Source organism: Gymnodraco acuticeps, unplaced genomic scaffold, assembly GCF_902827175.1.
Source record: "Gymnodraco acuticeps unplaced genomic scaffold, fGymAcu1.1, whole genome shotgun sequence".
Taxonomy (NCBI): domain Eukaryota; kingdom Metazoa; phylum Chordata; class Actinopteri; order Perciformes; family Bathydraconidae; genus Gymnodraco; species Gymnodraco acuticeps.
In genome coordinates this window covers 2,938,901-2,955,478 of record NW_022991154.1, presented here as the reverse complement: position 1 = coordinate 2,955,478, position 16,578 = coordinate 2,938,901, and positions in this window count along the sequence as shown.

Below are 16,578 nucleotides of genomic sequence, written 5' to 3'. Positions count from 1 at the left end.
TTGAAAGTGAGCAAATAATTGTTTTGCCTCTCATCTGTGTTAGTGTTACGAGATCAAATCAAAATTTGAATATACACAAAGCGAAGAACACAGGAATTGCAATCGCAACTTTTTTTTCATGCACCCAAAAACATGATGGATTATGATATGCGGAAAGAGAATAGCAAGGAATAAAGAAGAAATGCAGAACATTAATCTTATTGCAATCTGAAAAGGAAGATATGATCTGCAAGAAGCTGAGAGTGTGGAGGAGGCGGCCTGGCAGAGGACGGACAATTATTGCCACTGAATAGACAACCAAATGTTACATAAAAAAACACACACAAACATGCACACACACATGGAAAGTCTGTCCTCCTTACACTATCTCCTCCTCAATTTCAGGCACGCACACACACACATGTACAGAGTTTAATAGGGTTGGGTGGTGTTGCAAATGTTGTTGACAGCTTGATTAATTAACACCCTCCCTCTATCAGAATGGTTTTCAAAGACAAAATGAATATCTGAAAGTATTATATAATGTTAGAATTTTTCCAGGAACCATCGACTTGTCGTGGTGGACAGGTTTGGGTGAACCTGGGGGCTGTGTTGTCTGGAACCGTGTATTCCTGGTAGGGTCTCCCATGGCAAATTGGTCTCAGACGAGGGGCCAGTCTTAGAGTGGTAAACCGAAGACCTCATGCAAAACAACATAAGGAGTGAAGTGAACCGGCCCGTAGGAAGTCTGGTGACCCTGTCTGGAGCCAGGCCCAGAAAGATGACTCATCAGCGTCTGGTGGCCAGATTTGCCACAGAGCCCAGCTGGACACAGCTCGAAAAAGCAACGTCGTCACTACCTCCACTTCTCCGTCCTACGGGCCAACAACCAACGGGAGGCCTCGATGGGGTCGGCTGCGTTTGTGCCAATTATAGAGGTTTCACAATACTCAACATTCCCGGGAAAATTTACTCTAATGGTGCTGGAAAGGAGGGTCCGGCTGACGCTCCTTTCCAGGCACGTTCCCAGGGCCTCCGCGACCTGACTCGGGTAAGCAGAAGAAGATGGATGGATGGATGCATTTTATTTTGAAATTATTATATGATACAAACCATATTCATTATATGATATGATGGTATTCTGAGACACGGCAGGCAAAAACATCGTTTTTCAAGCACTGGTCAATTTTGAGATTTTGTGCTATTTTGATTCTATAACATGTTTTCTTTCAGGGATTTGGAAGGAAAACGTACAAAATACACATTTAAGTGTTTATTTTACTATAGTTTGTCTATTTGCGTCTGTAGATTTCTCCTAAATTCACCAAAAGTTAGCATTCTAACGTAAAATCAAGTACCGCGACCGCTGTGTGCACCATGTCATCAGAGATATCGTTAGAAAGCTGTGGGTCCTTCTTACTTCAGTTAAATGGATTCCTTGCGTCCCTCACTTGCGTCCTTTCCCTGTGACTAGTCCCTACCTCCAGGGAAGCATGGAGAGACGCAAGGAAACCAAGAGAAGCAGGGAAATGAGTTTTAAGAGCAATGGGACTTCCTTTCCTCCGGAGCGTCACGTGAAGCGACGTCCGTTTGTGATGACGCTGCACAGCCAGGGGCGGCGGGTGCTGTAGGCTAGGGAAGGCTAAGCCTTCCCAAATATTTGTGTAACTACATCCTGGTAAAATAAAAATATAATGTCTTTGACATTAGCGCTGCTATGCAGCCACCTGTGCCCTGTACCACGAAGCCAGTTCAACAGACCCTGGATATGCTTGAGTTATCTTAACTAATCCTAACAAACGAGATCTCGCTAAACTGTCCTACGGCGCTGGTTATCAACTCGGTAAATCAAGCCAGGGTTTCTCTCCAGCTGAGAACACGTTCATGTGAAAGGGGCGGGGTTAGCTACATTTGACCAATCACAAACAGGGACAAGTGTACTGACAGCGCAACATCATACTTCATTAATGAAAAGTAAACTAATATTAGACAAATATGAACTTTAAACATCCATGATGACTTAAACATATAATCCAGGATACAAGCAGTGGCGACTGGTCATTAGGGGCAGGTGGGGCACAGCCCCACCTAGTGTCAGCAGAAAGTATTAAAAGTAATGATTACAAAAAAATGCAAAAAATAAATTAAAAAATATATAAAATATATTTTAAGATCATGTTTAATCATCTGATTCGTCTGTACATTGCTGTTTTAGTCTGTGTTCTTCTAATTAGTGTCTACAGTGTGTGCCTATTGAGCTGTTTTGAGCCATGTGGGACAAAACCCGATCCTGCCCCTCCCTCTCCCTGTTTAAGTCAATGGTGACTGTAAAAACTACACTGCGCATGCTCAGAGTATTGTCCTATTTAATGTGTGTGGCAAAAAAATAATGACCATAGGGGCATAGTGCTGCCATCCCCACCATACGTCATCTCACATAATTCAGAGCTGATTGGCTGTAAGTACGTGTGCCGCGAAAAGTGTGGTGTGTGAAGAGGAGACGAGAGAGTTGCAGTGACGCGTCCTAAAACCCGGAAATAAACTGCGCATGGCTTCCCTCCACAAAAAAGCAATGATATTTCTCCATAGGATTTTAGAAAATAGCTCCAAATAAGATCTGTGGGAAACAAACGTGTTAGATAAATGCACGTTTTGTTCAGCCGGATAATATCCACATGTCTACCCTACTTTTATAATTTTCGAATCATAAATCTATTGATTAGATCAGATTTATGATAGACTTTTGAAACTACAAGAACATAAGGAGGACTTTTACAAAAAAGTAATAGAGATTTTTGTCCAGAAGGATAGGCAAATGGACTTCATCTTCATGTCAAGGTAAGACTGCAATTTTATTGAAAATGGGATCTTACTAAGAGAGAACAATTCAATATTTAAATGATACAATTACATTTTTTGGGTAACCTTTTGTTGAACTGTCTGTTTAAAATTAATTGAAGCATCAGACAAAAAAAGCTTTTGAAAATAATATTATATTTTGATTTAGGTCAAAATATAATATTTGTAAACCTGAAGAGTCAGAGCCTCACCAGCCATGAACCTCAGAAGCTTATATATAGACATCTAAGTTTTGTGTGCCCCACCACTTTTGTACATATAAAAACGCCACTGGATACAAGCCACATAGTTGCACCTGCAAGGAGAATACAGAACAACTCGTTAAAAAAATAAACTACCGAGTGTTTGAAAGCGTACAACAGTTTTATGATACTGCCCCATCTAAAACACGAGGGGATCTGACTTTATTACATTTGAGTTGAGTGTTTCGTCAACTTAATGTGTTGCTTAAAATAATACGTCTGCATACAGTATGTGACAATGTAACTAAGTGTTGCACGGCCAGATACGGCTCGAGAAGCTGACTCAGATAAGGAAATATTGTGATATCGATGTGTGATCGATGATCTGATTGATGATGTGATGTCAGTGTGATATGAATGATAAGTGCGACACGTCGGCGTCTTCTCTGCATACGGCAGTTTAAACTGCATTTCCTTTTTCCTGTAATATGACTTGATGGATTTAAACTCCGCACACTGAGCTCTGATCGGTCAGCAGGCGGTGCTTTCATTGAGTTGATCTCTTTTCTATAGACGCCGGAGGCGGGCAGCGTAAGATGAAAAAAAAAGTTATTTAGCCTTCCCAAACCTGAGCCTCATGCGCCGCCTATGTGCACAGCTGATTGTCTGACAGCAGCTCTGTCCCCGTTATTTCCACACACACTACTCTGTACTCTGTTAGTACACATTTACTGACACAAACATTTGTATCATCTGTTGTAGACCCAAATAAATAAAATAAAATAAGAACTCATTCTCAAAAAAGATAAACGCCATTCTTAAAATGTATAAACGAACAATAGTTTGATTAATATTGAGAGTGCACAATAGAAATAAAATAATTGAGAGAAGAAAAATATATGTTATCTATCAAAACCCAGTTAGATTAACATTCATTGGATTGCACACTTTTGTTTGTTTGTTTGGATATGTAGCACAGTAACATTTTAATAGCACTTAATGACTGACTGAATGGAAATGACAATAAATGAAAATGTAAAACGAAAAAAGCGATCATGAAAATGTTTCCAAAAAATAAATAAAATGATTTTTGACCACTTTGTTGTTCAGATATATCACATATTTGTAACTAAATGATACATTAATTGAAACAAAAAATGGTATAAACTGAGGAGTGACTCCCGTGAGGTTCATGTATTTTCTTCACTCCGCTGGGAAACTGCTCTCATGTCAAGAAGCATCAGATCAGTGCAAGCGCTGCAGTGAGCGATACACAGTAAGGGGGAGGGGCGAGTGTCTGAGGATTTCATCGAAGGATGGTCTGGTGGTTCCTCTATTATCGCTCCTCCGGCAAAAAATAAGGCCATTGGGACGCTACTCAAGATGGCGCAGACAAATCAACTTCCGGTGAGACCGAGACCGAGGAGCGAGGAAATGAAAAATAAGAGAAGTGAGAAAGGGCCGGTATCTCTCCTGCACAATCTCATCGGATCCAAATATGGTCATTTCCTTTGTATCAGCAACCAATCGTGAAAGTACAAAGGGGTCTTAAACGAAGAAACGAAATCTCATTGGCTGGTGTCAATTTCTGACAACGTGATTCGTTCAGATGCGTCACGTGGTGTGCTAAAACACTTCCTGGTTACCCAGCTAGTGGGGAACGTTCTCACAACTTTGGCTAACGTTACCTATTGGTTCTAATAAGGTTTTAAAGAAACGTTTTAATCTGATGTTCAAATAACCTTTTTAGGATGTTTATTTGTTCAAATAATGTTCCTATAAGGTTTAAGGTTAAGTTTTAACGGCAACATTCAGAGGATATTCTGAGGATGTTATTGAGGCCTGAGATGACAGAACGTTTATTTATAAAACGTTCCTTTAATGTGATATGTTAACAAAGGTGGAACGTTTTGCCTGCAACATTCTAAGGATGTGTTTTGGACGTTGTTGGGTAACACATTAAAGATGTTCTTTATAAAACGTTCCCTCAATGTTACATGATAACAAATGAAGAACATTCTTCAAGAAACATTCTGAAAATGTTTTCAGGAAGTTATTCTTTTTTTATAAAACGTTCCTGTGATGGCAAATATTAACACGGTCATGGTCAACGTCAGATTTATTTCTAGAGCGCTTTAAAAAACAAACTTGTTGCATTTGTTTGAAAAGGATGTTTTAAAAAATCTGATGTCACCATATTTTCCTATTGAAAAAAACAAACATGCACGTAATTCATGATAAGCTGTAAGCAGATATTGCATGTTTGCGGTGGCATGTGTGAGTTCCCAGCTAGAAATATGTGTTACCATTCGTTGTTAGGATTGTTTTCAGCGGGACGTTTTATTTTGGTTTCCAGAATGTTCTTCTGAAAGGTAGGATAACGTTCTCTAAAAACATTCTTGAAATGTTTGGTGATAACCTTCTTACGATGTTTTTGATAACCTTCTTAAGATGTTTTTGATAACATTATTAAAACATTATGCCCTACTGTTCTTAAAACGTTTTCAGCAGGACGTTTTAGTTTGATTCCCAGAACGTTCTTCTGAAAGGTAGGATAACGTTCTCTAAAAACATTCTGGACATGTTTGGTGATAACCTTAAGATGTTTTTGATAACATTGTTAGAACATTATGGCAACATAAACAAATGTTCATGTATTTTCTTCACTCCGCTGGGAAACTGCTCTCATGTCAAGAAGCATCAGATCAGTGCAAGCGCTGCAGTGAGCGATACACAGTAAGGGGGAGGGGCGAGTGTCTGAGGATTTCATCGAAGGATGGTCTGGTGGTTCCTCTATTATCGCTCCTCCGGCAAAAAATAAGGCCATTGGGACGCTACTCAAGATGGCGCAGACAAATCAACTTCCGGTGAGACCGAGACCGAGGAGCGAGGAAATGAAAAATAAGAGAAGTGAGAAAGGGCCGGTATCTCTCCTGCACAATCTCATCGGATCCAAATATGGTCATTTCCTTTGTATCAGCAACCAATCGTGAAAGTACAAAGGGGTCTTAAACGAAGAAACGAAATCTCATTGGCTGGTGTCAATTTCTGACAACGTGATTCGTTCAGATGCGTCACGTGGTGTGCTAAAACACTTCCTGGTTACCCAGCTAGCGGGGAACGTTCTCACAACTTTGACTAACGTTACCTATTGGTTCTAATAAGGTTTTAAAGAAACGTTTTAATCTGATGTTCAAATAACCTTTTTAGGATGTTTATTTGTTCAAATAATGTTCCTATAAGGTTTAAGGTTAAGTTTTAACGGCAACATTCAGAGGATATTCTGAGGATGTTATTGAGGCCTGAGATGACAGAACGGTTATTTATAAAACGTTCCTTTAATGTGATAAGTTAACAAAGGTGGAACGTTTTGCCTGCAACATTCTAAGGACGTGTTTTGGACGTTGTTGGGTAACACAATAAAGATGTTCTTTATAAAACGTTCCTTCAATGTTAAATAATAACAAATGAAGAACATTCTCCAAGAATCATTCTGAAAATGTTTTCAGGAAGTTATTGAGGCCTGAGATGACAGAAAGTGTTTTATAAAATGTTCCTTTAATGTGATATGTTAACAAAGGTGGAACGTTTTGCCTGCAACATTCTAAGGATGTGTTTTGGACGTTGTTGGGTAACACATTAAAGATGTTCTTTATAAAACGTTCCCTCAATGTTAAATAATAACAAATGAAGAACATTCTCCAAGAATCATTCTGAAAATGTTTTCAGGAAGTTATTGAGGCCTGAGATGACAGAAAGTGTTTTATAAAATGTTCCTTTAATGTGATATGTTAACAAAGGTGGAACGTTTTGCCTGCAACATTCTAAGGATGTGTTTTGGACGTTGTTGGGTAACACATTAAAGATGTTCTTTATAAAATGTTCCCTCAATGTTACATGATAACAAATGAAGAACATTCTTCAAGAAACATTCTGAAAATGTTTTCAGGAAGTTATTCTTTTTTTATAAAACGTTCCTGTGATGGCAAATATTAACACGGTCATGGTCAACGTCAGATTTATTTCTAGAGTGCTTTAAAAAACAAACTTGTTGCATTTGTTTGAAAAGGATGTTTTAAAAAATCTGATGTCACCATATTTTCCTATTGAAAAAAACAAACATGCACGTAATTCATGATAAGCTGTAAGCAGATATTGCATGTTTGCGGTGGCATGTGTGAGTTCCCAGCTAGAAATATGTGTTACCATTCGTTGTTAGGATTGTTTTCAGCGGGACGTTTTATTTTGGTTTCCAGAATGTTCTTCTGAAAGGTAGGATAACGTTCTCTAAAAACATTCTTGAAATGTTTGGTGATAACCTTCTTACGATGTTTTTGATAACCTTCTTAAGATGTTTTTGATAACATTATTAAAACATTATGCCCTACTGTTCTTAAAACGTTTTCAGCAGGACGTTTTAGTTTGATTCCCAGAACGTTCTTCTGAAAGGTAGGATAACGTTCTCTAAAAACATTCTGGACATGTTTGGTGATAACCTTAAGATGTTTTTGATAACATTGTTAGAACATTATGGCAACATAAACAAATCTAACTTGCAGCTGAAAACATTTTAAGATCAGTAGGGCATAATGTTCTAACAACGTTATCACCAAACATTTTAAGAATGTTTTTAGAGAACGTTATCCTACCTTTCAGAAGAACGTTCTGGGAACCAAAATAAAACTTCCCGCTGAAAACATTCTTAGAACAATGAATGTAACATTCTCAGAATGTTTTTAGAACCAAACATTTCTAGCTGGGTAAAACACTTCCTGGTTATCTTTCCGCTAGAAATTTAAATCTCAAAATGGCAAAAAGAACGGCGAAAAAAACATTCACAGAGAAGACGACAGTATGAGGCATGGCTTCAATGGGTGATCTGTTTGGTATTTTAAGCAAAAGACTTCACAGACATGTTTTGTATAGGTATGGCCCTACAATATATTTTTCCAATATAGCATAATAGGTCCACTCTATAATACATATGTATTTAGTACGAACCAGCGACGTGCAGTCAGGGGAGGCAGGGGAGGCAGAGCCTCACCTGTCATACTCCAATGTAATGGAAAAACAACTAAAGAAAAACTAAATAGTAATAATAATTAAATGTCTCCACTGATCTGTGTTGTAAATGTGATTTCTGTATGATTCCAATCGCTTTTTATAGTCAAAATCAGCAAATTAGCCGAGCTCCGCTACAACTACATGGGAGCGATGAGGAGTGAGGCAGGGACGAGCTCTGCCTCATGTAAGCCCACAGTAACTGGCTGGAGCGCGGGCACTAATGTAGCGCGGGCACTTATTTTGTGAGCGCGCTCAAGCCAGTTACTGTGGGGTAAGGTGAGGCACAGATGAGATCTGCCTCACCTCAGAATGCGTCACCCCACAGAAACTGGCTGGAAAGCGGGCCCTAAGCGCATGCCTGCACCATCTCACTGTATGTCACCAATGTAATGTTTGTAGATCCCTTTATTACATTTATCCTCGCCATCCATAGTCTCTAAATAACTTATTTCACGTATATATGATATTTAGGCCCGCTGGTCTCATCATACAAAGGCAATGAAAAAAGCACCAGGAGAGGCAGCCATAACCTCTGCCGCACTGAAGGGGGCGCACGTGAGCCCACAGGTTCTTGTTGCTACTGTTATTCTACGCAGACGCAAACAACAAGCTAGACTTTTGAAACTACACTCACAGAAATGAATCATGCAGAGTTTATTTTTAAGCATTTAAATCTATTTGATTTTATTTAAATACTCATATTTTTTAAATGTATGTATTGAAATGAATTATAATCTGTATAATTCCTGTCAATTCTAAAATATATTGAATGTAATTACTTAGAGGTTAAACAATAGCAGGACACTCACATAAATGAATCATGGTAGAGTTTATTTTTAAGCATATAAATCTATTTGATTTTATTTAAATACTCATATTTTTTAAATGTATGTATTGAAATTAATTATAACCTGTATAATTCTGTCAATTCTAAAATATATTAAATGTAATTACTTAATACTAGTGCTGTCAAAATTATCGCGTTAACGGCGGTAATTAATTTTTTGAATTAATTGCGTTAAAATATTTAACGCATTTAACGCATGTGCAGAATGGCCCGCCCCATACGTGCCACCAGTGGCAGCGCCAGGGTATGGCTGGGGTAGGCAGGCTACACCCATACCAAGAAATGGCTTAGCCCCAACATGAAAAATGATGTTAAAGAAAGCAAAATAAAGTCTGCCAACTCGCGCGGAGTAAATTGCACAGACAGCAGTTAGTAAGATTAATTTCAGTAGCCACGGTTTTGAAAACTTTTGTCACGTAGTGATCGTCTTCTCAATAGAACATCTTTGATAACGGCGTGGTGTTGTTGCAGGAAGTCCCGACGGAGAATACTTTTGCTGTAGTACAGGGGTGCACATAACTGGTACGCAGGTTATGTGCGTAATCTGAAATGCGTACCGTCCCTTGTGTCACAAAGCGCATTTGCGTACTGACGTACTTGTGAAGCTTTTCCAGAAGGCGGTTAGATCACCGGACGACAGAGTCGGTCTCCGTGTGCACAGACAGGGCTGCTGTTAACGTCGGTCTGTACAACGGAATTGTGCCAAAACTACGCCAACCGTCAGCTGATCACAACGTTCACACTCTGTGGTCACGAAGTACTCCACTAGCCGCCGCCCCTCTGTCGACTTTCCTGAAGTACTCCCCCGTTGATAGAAATCAACACGTAATGAATTAACACCCCACGGTTTGATGATTGATAGGTGTGTGGGTTGTCTTTCATTTTGACACGCAGAAAAAATGTTATAATAAACATACATACTTAAATGGATATATCCGCCTTCTTTCATTTATCTTTCCATTCCCACAACAATATACATAAATAAATGGCATATTTTGGACATAGTTCGAATGGTGATTAATCATGATTAATTAATTTTTAAGCTGTGATTAATCTGATTACAATTTGTAATCGTTTGACAGCCCTACTTAATACATATAAACCAGAGCCGTATAATAGAAGAGTTACGACAACGGAAGTCCAAAAACGGTTATCGTCACGTGGTTCATGTAGACGAGGATCGTTCCCCGGAAGTTCATGGCGGGCAATGTGAATGCACTGATAACAGGAGATAGAACTACGATTTTTGGTAATTGTTAGTGAATAAAGGTTTTGATTTGCAATATTTATACAACAAATCGATATGTGTATGTATTTACATCAATATGTTTTAAAAAATAAAATAGAATTTGCTAATATTAAGTGATAATATTAGGATTAGTGTGAACAACTAGTTTACATGTTAGGCTAACAGTGCCTTGGTTAAAGAGCCTGTTGCTGTTTATTTATAGCTTTGAATTCTTTAAAACCAATATTATCTTCTTAAACTTGTATGGTAGTCAGGAGCATCACTTTCTAATGTTTATTGATATATTTAGAGGGAGGGGATCTAAAGTAATGCTTTAAAATTCAGATTAGATTAATGTCTACCATTTTCTTAAATTCATGGTAGTTTCAGTAATCCCATGGTAATTGAGGACACAAGTTATCTAAATGACTAATGTCATCTTTATGGCTTTCAGAAAGGACAGGAGACCGACAGGTGACTATCAAAGGACTAGCAGCAGCAGCATGATGATGATGATGATGTTAAATGTGTTGTTTTAGGAACATCCATTGCAAATACATGGAATTCAATAAACATTGAATAGCATATCATGCAGTTTGTCTGTGCCTTTTCCTCCGTGTTGTCCTGGTTTGCTGTGCTGCCTCCTAGTCGCCACCATGGTTTGCTGTGCTGCCTGGGGATGCTCAAATCGCTCAGAGAAAGGAGTACGAATGTACGGCTTCCCCACTGACACAGAGCGGAGGAAAAAATGGCTGGCTCAAGTCAGCAGGAGCAATTTCACGACCAACAGCAACAAAATATGTGAGGTAATTATATACAAACACTGCATTTGCACTTTTTCACAAAACGAAAACCACACCATTGGGAAAGCTTAATGTTTTGTTTAATACAAAAAAACAGGGAAAGGCTTGAAAAACACTGAGAGTTGAGACTCAGGGTGCAGGGTGAGGGTCTCAGTGCAGGTATTCAGGCTCCATTGAATCCCCCTCTGGTTCTTGTGCTGAAAGAGGGATAAACAGACAGGAGAAAGGGTTATACACACACAGCACACCTATTGGATGGGAAATTGCCTTGGGGAGATAAGGTGTGGTCTTTGTTCCCAACTGAAGTTATGGAACTTTATTATTTGTGAGTTTAACAAAGTATGACAAATGGCATCAGTAACAGATGTGATATGAATTTCTATAAAGTTGTCTCACATTCTTGGTCATATTTTATATACAGTATGTAATGAGTATAACATGTCCAGTAAGTATAAAGTGTTTCCTAATACTGTGTATTCAACCACTATGGAATATGTATGTGGGCAGACAAGATTCAGACACAGTTGTTCTGTGTGTGAAGTAACCTCAAGTCACTCCGCAGGCACATTTTGATGCAGACCAGTTTGTCAAGACAAAAAAGGGCAAGACTAGGCTGAGAGCAGAGGCTATACCCACCATCTTCGTGCATCGCCCTGTGGTCAAAAAGAGAAGGGCCCCTGCACCACGATTCACCCCGGGACCTGTATCTACAAAGCCCATAGCTCATGATCACAGCTATAGTGTGAAAGGTGACACAGGTATAATAAGTATGAACTCTTAGTAACAAAAGTAATATTTCTTATTTTTAAGTGGTATAATATTTTAAAATGTTCGAACATTTACAGTGCCATGTCTTCTACTTACATTAGTCTCAAAGATTGAGGGAAGAAGGGATGAGGAGACTGAGAGAAAGGAAAGTGAGGGTGAAGAAAGAGAGGACATGGCTAGTGAGGAGAGACAGGGAGGGCGGACACCACCCACTCAGCCAGCAGCCAGTCAGCATACGAGGGAACCAGCAGCCAGTCAGCATACGAGGGAACCAGCAGCCATTCAAACAGATCTATTACAACAATTAAAGAGAAAATTAAAGAGCCAAGAATGAATCACCAAAAAAGCAAAGGCTGCACTAAGAAAAATCAGGAAGGAAAATGCAGCTCTCAAGAAAACAATGAAAATTAGGGACAAGAAATATAAGAAAACGTTTTCAAAAGACCAACTGAAGGCATTAGGCAGACTCACCACAAAGGGAATGAAATGGAGCAATGAGACAATTAAGAAGGCTTTAAAAATTCGCTTTGCGAGCGGACCAACGGGTTACAAAACTCTGCAGGAATTGAAGATTCCCCTTCCAGGAATAAGGACACTGCAAAGAAGGATGCAATGTGTTAAGTTTGAGCCTGGTGTGTTGACAGAGGTCTTTGATTTCCTAAAATTGAAGGCAGATAAATTGACAGACCTTGAAAGGGAGTGTTTGTTGACCTTGGATGAAATGGCAATCACACCAAGTGTGGAGTTAGACATGATTACAGGCAAACTGTACGGTGATGTGACTTTACCAGGTCACACAGGGGTGGCAACACATGCTTGTGTGTTTATGTTGGCTGGAAACACAACACGGTGGAAGCAAGTAGTGGCATATCATTACACTGGCAATTCTACCAATGGAGCAGAGTACAGGCCAATCATTATTGAGATAATACAGAGGGCAGCATCCATAGGGCTACATGTGCTTGATGTCACCACCGACATGGGTAGCCCTAACCGAGCCATGTGGAAATCCTTTGGGGTGGACCAAAATAAAACATCGGTGCCACATCCAGCAAAACCAGACAGGCAGCTCTATTTCATGCCCGATGTCCCACATCTGGTAACATTTTTAAAAAGTGCCCTTGTCCGTGGGCAGGTCTTCATAATTCCTGAGGATGTTGTTAACAGAGAGAACCTCCCCTCTAACGAGGTTTCTGTGGTCCCCATTAAGGACTTATTGACCTTTCAGGAAGGGATGGCCTTAAAAATAGCTCCCCATCTTTCAGCTGCAGCCATCGAGCCAAGTCACTTTGATAAGATGAAGGTTGGTCTTGCTCTAAATGTGTTCAGTAAGGCTACAAGTGCTGGGCTGAAATACATGGTGCAGCAAGAAAACCGCCCTCTGTCATACCTGACGACAGCGTGGTTCCTGGAGCAGGTTGATCGTTGGTTTGATCTGATGTCATCTCGCCATCCAATTACAGCCCTGAGCAGGCTCAAGATGGAGGAGTACCAAAAGGCCATCACCTTCCTCCAGAACATCGTCCATCTGTTTCGTGGGATAAAGATAGGTCAAAAGGGAGGTTGGAAGCCTGTTCAAACAGGGGTGATAATGGCAACAACATCAATTTTGGCCATACAAGAGGAGATGCTTACACAAGGACACAGGTTTGTGTTAACGTCAAGGTTCACACAAGACTGCCTTGAAAATACATTCAGCTGTGTGAGGTCTAAAAATCCTGTCCCAACCCCAGTGGAATTTCATCATGCACTGAGAATCATATCTGTGGGGCAGTTCCTCACCACCATCAGCTCTGGGAGCTACCAGGAAGACCACAGTAGCTTTTTGGCAGACTTCCTGGACACAGGGGAGCCAAAAATCACTCCATCAGTCAGAGTGGAACAGCTGATGGCGGTGAACAGAGCAGCAGCACCTGACCTCACAAAAACTGAGAAATGTATTCTCTTCCATCTTGCAGGCTACATCGTCCACAAAATCATCAAGTTTGCCAGCATCTGTGAAAAATGCAAAATTGCAACAGAGCACCATGATGAGAGTCCTTCTGGTGACAACAGCTTGTTAGTGGACTTGAAAGACTTCAAGGCAGGTGCTCTTTGTCGTCCCTCCCAAGAAGCCTTTGACTTCATTCACCAAATTGAGGAACTATTTAGGACCAAGACTGGTTCCTCCCTCATGCAGCTCCCCAACGCAGTGGGTGTCTTGGAGAAAGAAGCTCAGGCCCTCTCCAGCAGGCTTCCGTCATGCTGTGGAGTACAACAAAAACTCGTAAAAAGATTTATACGGCTGAGGCTGAGAATTGAGGCAAAACAAATCAGAAATGACAGAAAAAAAATAAAATTAAAAGATGGCCATTTTGGAAGCAAGAGCCAATCCAAAAAGGTGAAAAGGAACAACAGCAGCCAAGCTACCACATCCAGCAACCCCCAAACAGATCCACAGCTGCAATCATTTCCATTAGCCGTTGCAATGGAAATATTTGGACTAAACATTGCTCTTCCACCTGCCAGCACCCAGCTAACATCACTGCCCCTCCACCCGTAACATCACTGCCCCTCCACCTGCCAACATCACTGCCCTCCACCTGCCAGCACCCAGCCAGAGGAGAGCAAACAACAAAAACAAGCAAGGTGTCCCGTCATGTACCTGGAAGTTTGGGTTGGCAAAATGGAGTAAGAGAGGGACTTGAAAAACCTTGGTGGCTCTCTACTCCTGTTGTTACAGTTGTCTTGGTTACAGCTCTCACGTGTTTTTTTGTTGCTATTTCCACATCTTTAGAAAATATGAAATAGAAAATTGAAGTGAAATCAACCTCTTCTCTGGAGAACAAACTTTGATTTCTCTGTCTTGTGAGTTTGCAGTCTTGCTCCTCCACCTGTAACATCACTGCCCCTCCACCTGCCATACAGTAGGTTACTAACAAGATTACTTATATAATACAGTGATAGAATACATGTTTAGTATGCTTACTTATATAAAACAGTAGTATTAAACTTACCTTGTGTTTTCACACTCACTTAAGTCCCTCTCCCTTTGCCATCAATCCAAAATCAGCTGAGCTGCAACATTATACAGGCAGGTAATAATCAACATAATCACAAGGACACAATATGGCTCTGCTAAAAACACTCACTCTTACACGCACCAAAGTTATATTTATCTAATATTTAACTCCCTCAACCCCCGCATACAATCCCGTTTAGAAGCCCCTCTTCTCTAATTCAACAACGTTGGACCAAATGACATTAAGAGAACGGAATTTACAATTAAAAGGTTGTTCAACGTCTGTTGCTAACTTGCTTCGGTATCCTAGCTTGATCTGTTATCTGTAAACGTTCCCTAAATCTACTAATTTAGGGATAATCCACTGACATCCTTTAATACACATGTTAATTTGAATCAGATGTACTGATAATATCCGCAATATAAATCTTTAAACTTCTTCTTACCTTTAAAAGTCCGTCACGAACGGTTATTATGCTGCAACTCTACCGCTCTGCTAGCCTTGGCGCTAACTTCCGGGGAACGAATGAGAGGCTCCACGATCCGCCATTGCTGTAAAAAAGTGGTCCATTGGAGTGAACGGAGATGTCATAACTCTTCTATTATACGGCTCTGATATAAACAAACAAGATTATTTTTATTTAAAACGTATGTGATTGGTTTACGTACAATTTGGGGGAAGTGAAATCGGGAAACAGGAAATGACATCCTTATTTTCCGTTGGACTTCATGTGCTACCTCAGGCTTAATGGTGAGTAATCCGAGTCATCCTTTGTCTACTTACATCCATCTGTGTATTATTCGTGCAGTTTTTATCATATTACATTAATATCAATTCATTGATGATCAAATCTACGTAGTTTGTGATGATTGTAAGTAGTTTTATCTTTAGTCCTACCACTACAAGCAACACGTGTACCGGCGCTCGCTAGCTAACGTTAGCTAGCAATTCACTAAACTTGGTGCTCTATGCTGAGTAGGAAAATAATCAATGATTGGCGAATTGATGCATTTCATTCAAAGCTTTTCGGGTAGGGGTGCATTTTTTTTAGACACTTTTTTAGATTTAGACAAAAAGTCTAAAGTTTTACATATCTGTGAATATCTCCAAAACGGTTTATTATAGAGAGATATGTTTTTGTGTTTGTTTACATAGAAATGTTGGAATCTAACTTGTGTCAGTGCATCAATTTTCTATATATACATTTATTTTTTTGAACTTCTGGAATGCACTTTTTCAGTTTGTAATCCCGTTGCATCAGTTCAAGTGGCCTTTTTTTTTTTTGGCGCTGAGAAGCGGAGCCATTTTCCTTTCGGCGCCCATGTTGACCGATTATGTCGGTTTCGGCGTCTGGTCTATTTTGTGCGCGAGCCGCGAGCGATCGTGTCAAACCGGGCAGGAAGTCAAAAAAAAAGCAACACAAACTGGATACAGTGGCTGGAAGCATTACCTGAAAATAAAAATGATGAACTTCCGCACCAAGCTGAGGTTTGTGTTTTATTTAATGGGTTCTTTTTTTGTTGCTGTCCCAAGTGCTAAGGCTTATGCTTTAACATATATTTGTGCCGGCGCAAGGTGGTGCAAGATATTAAATGCCAGTGCGACAGATTCAAGGACTTGCGTTCAAGGTCTTGTGCCACTTTGCGGCAGGATACATGTATTAAAGACATGGCGTTTAGGACAAAACCAAAATAGAGCCCATTGTGTTTAAATTGTGAAGCAATTTGTGATCCTGGTCCGTGAAAGGTGCTGATAAAATATAATTCTCCTCCTCAGCCAAGCTGGACACCCCGAGGTTGCCATCAACTCTCTGAAAAACAAGCGAAGTGGCCAGCAAACTCCAGCA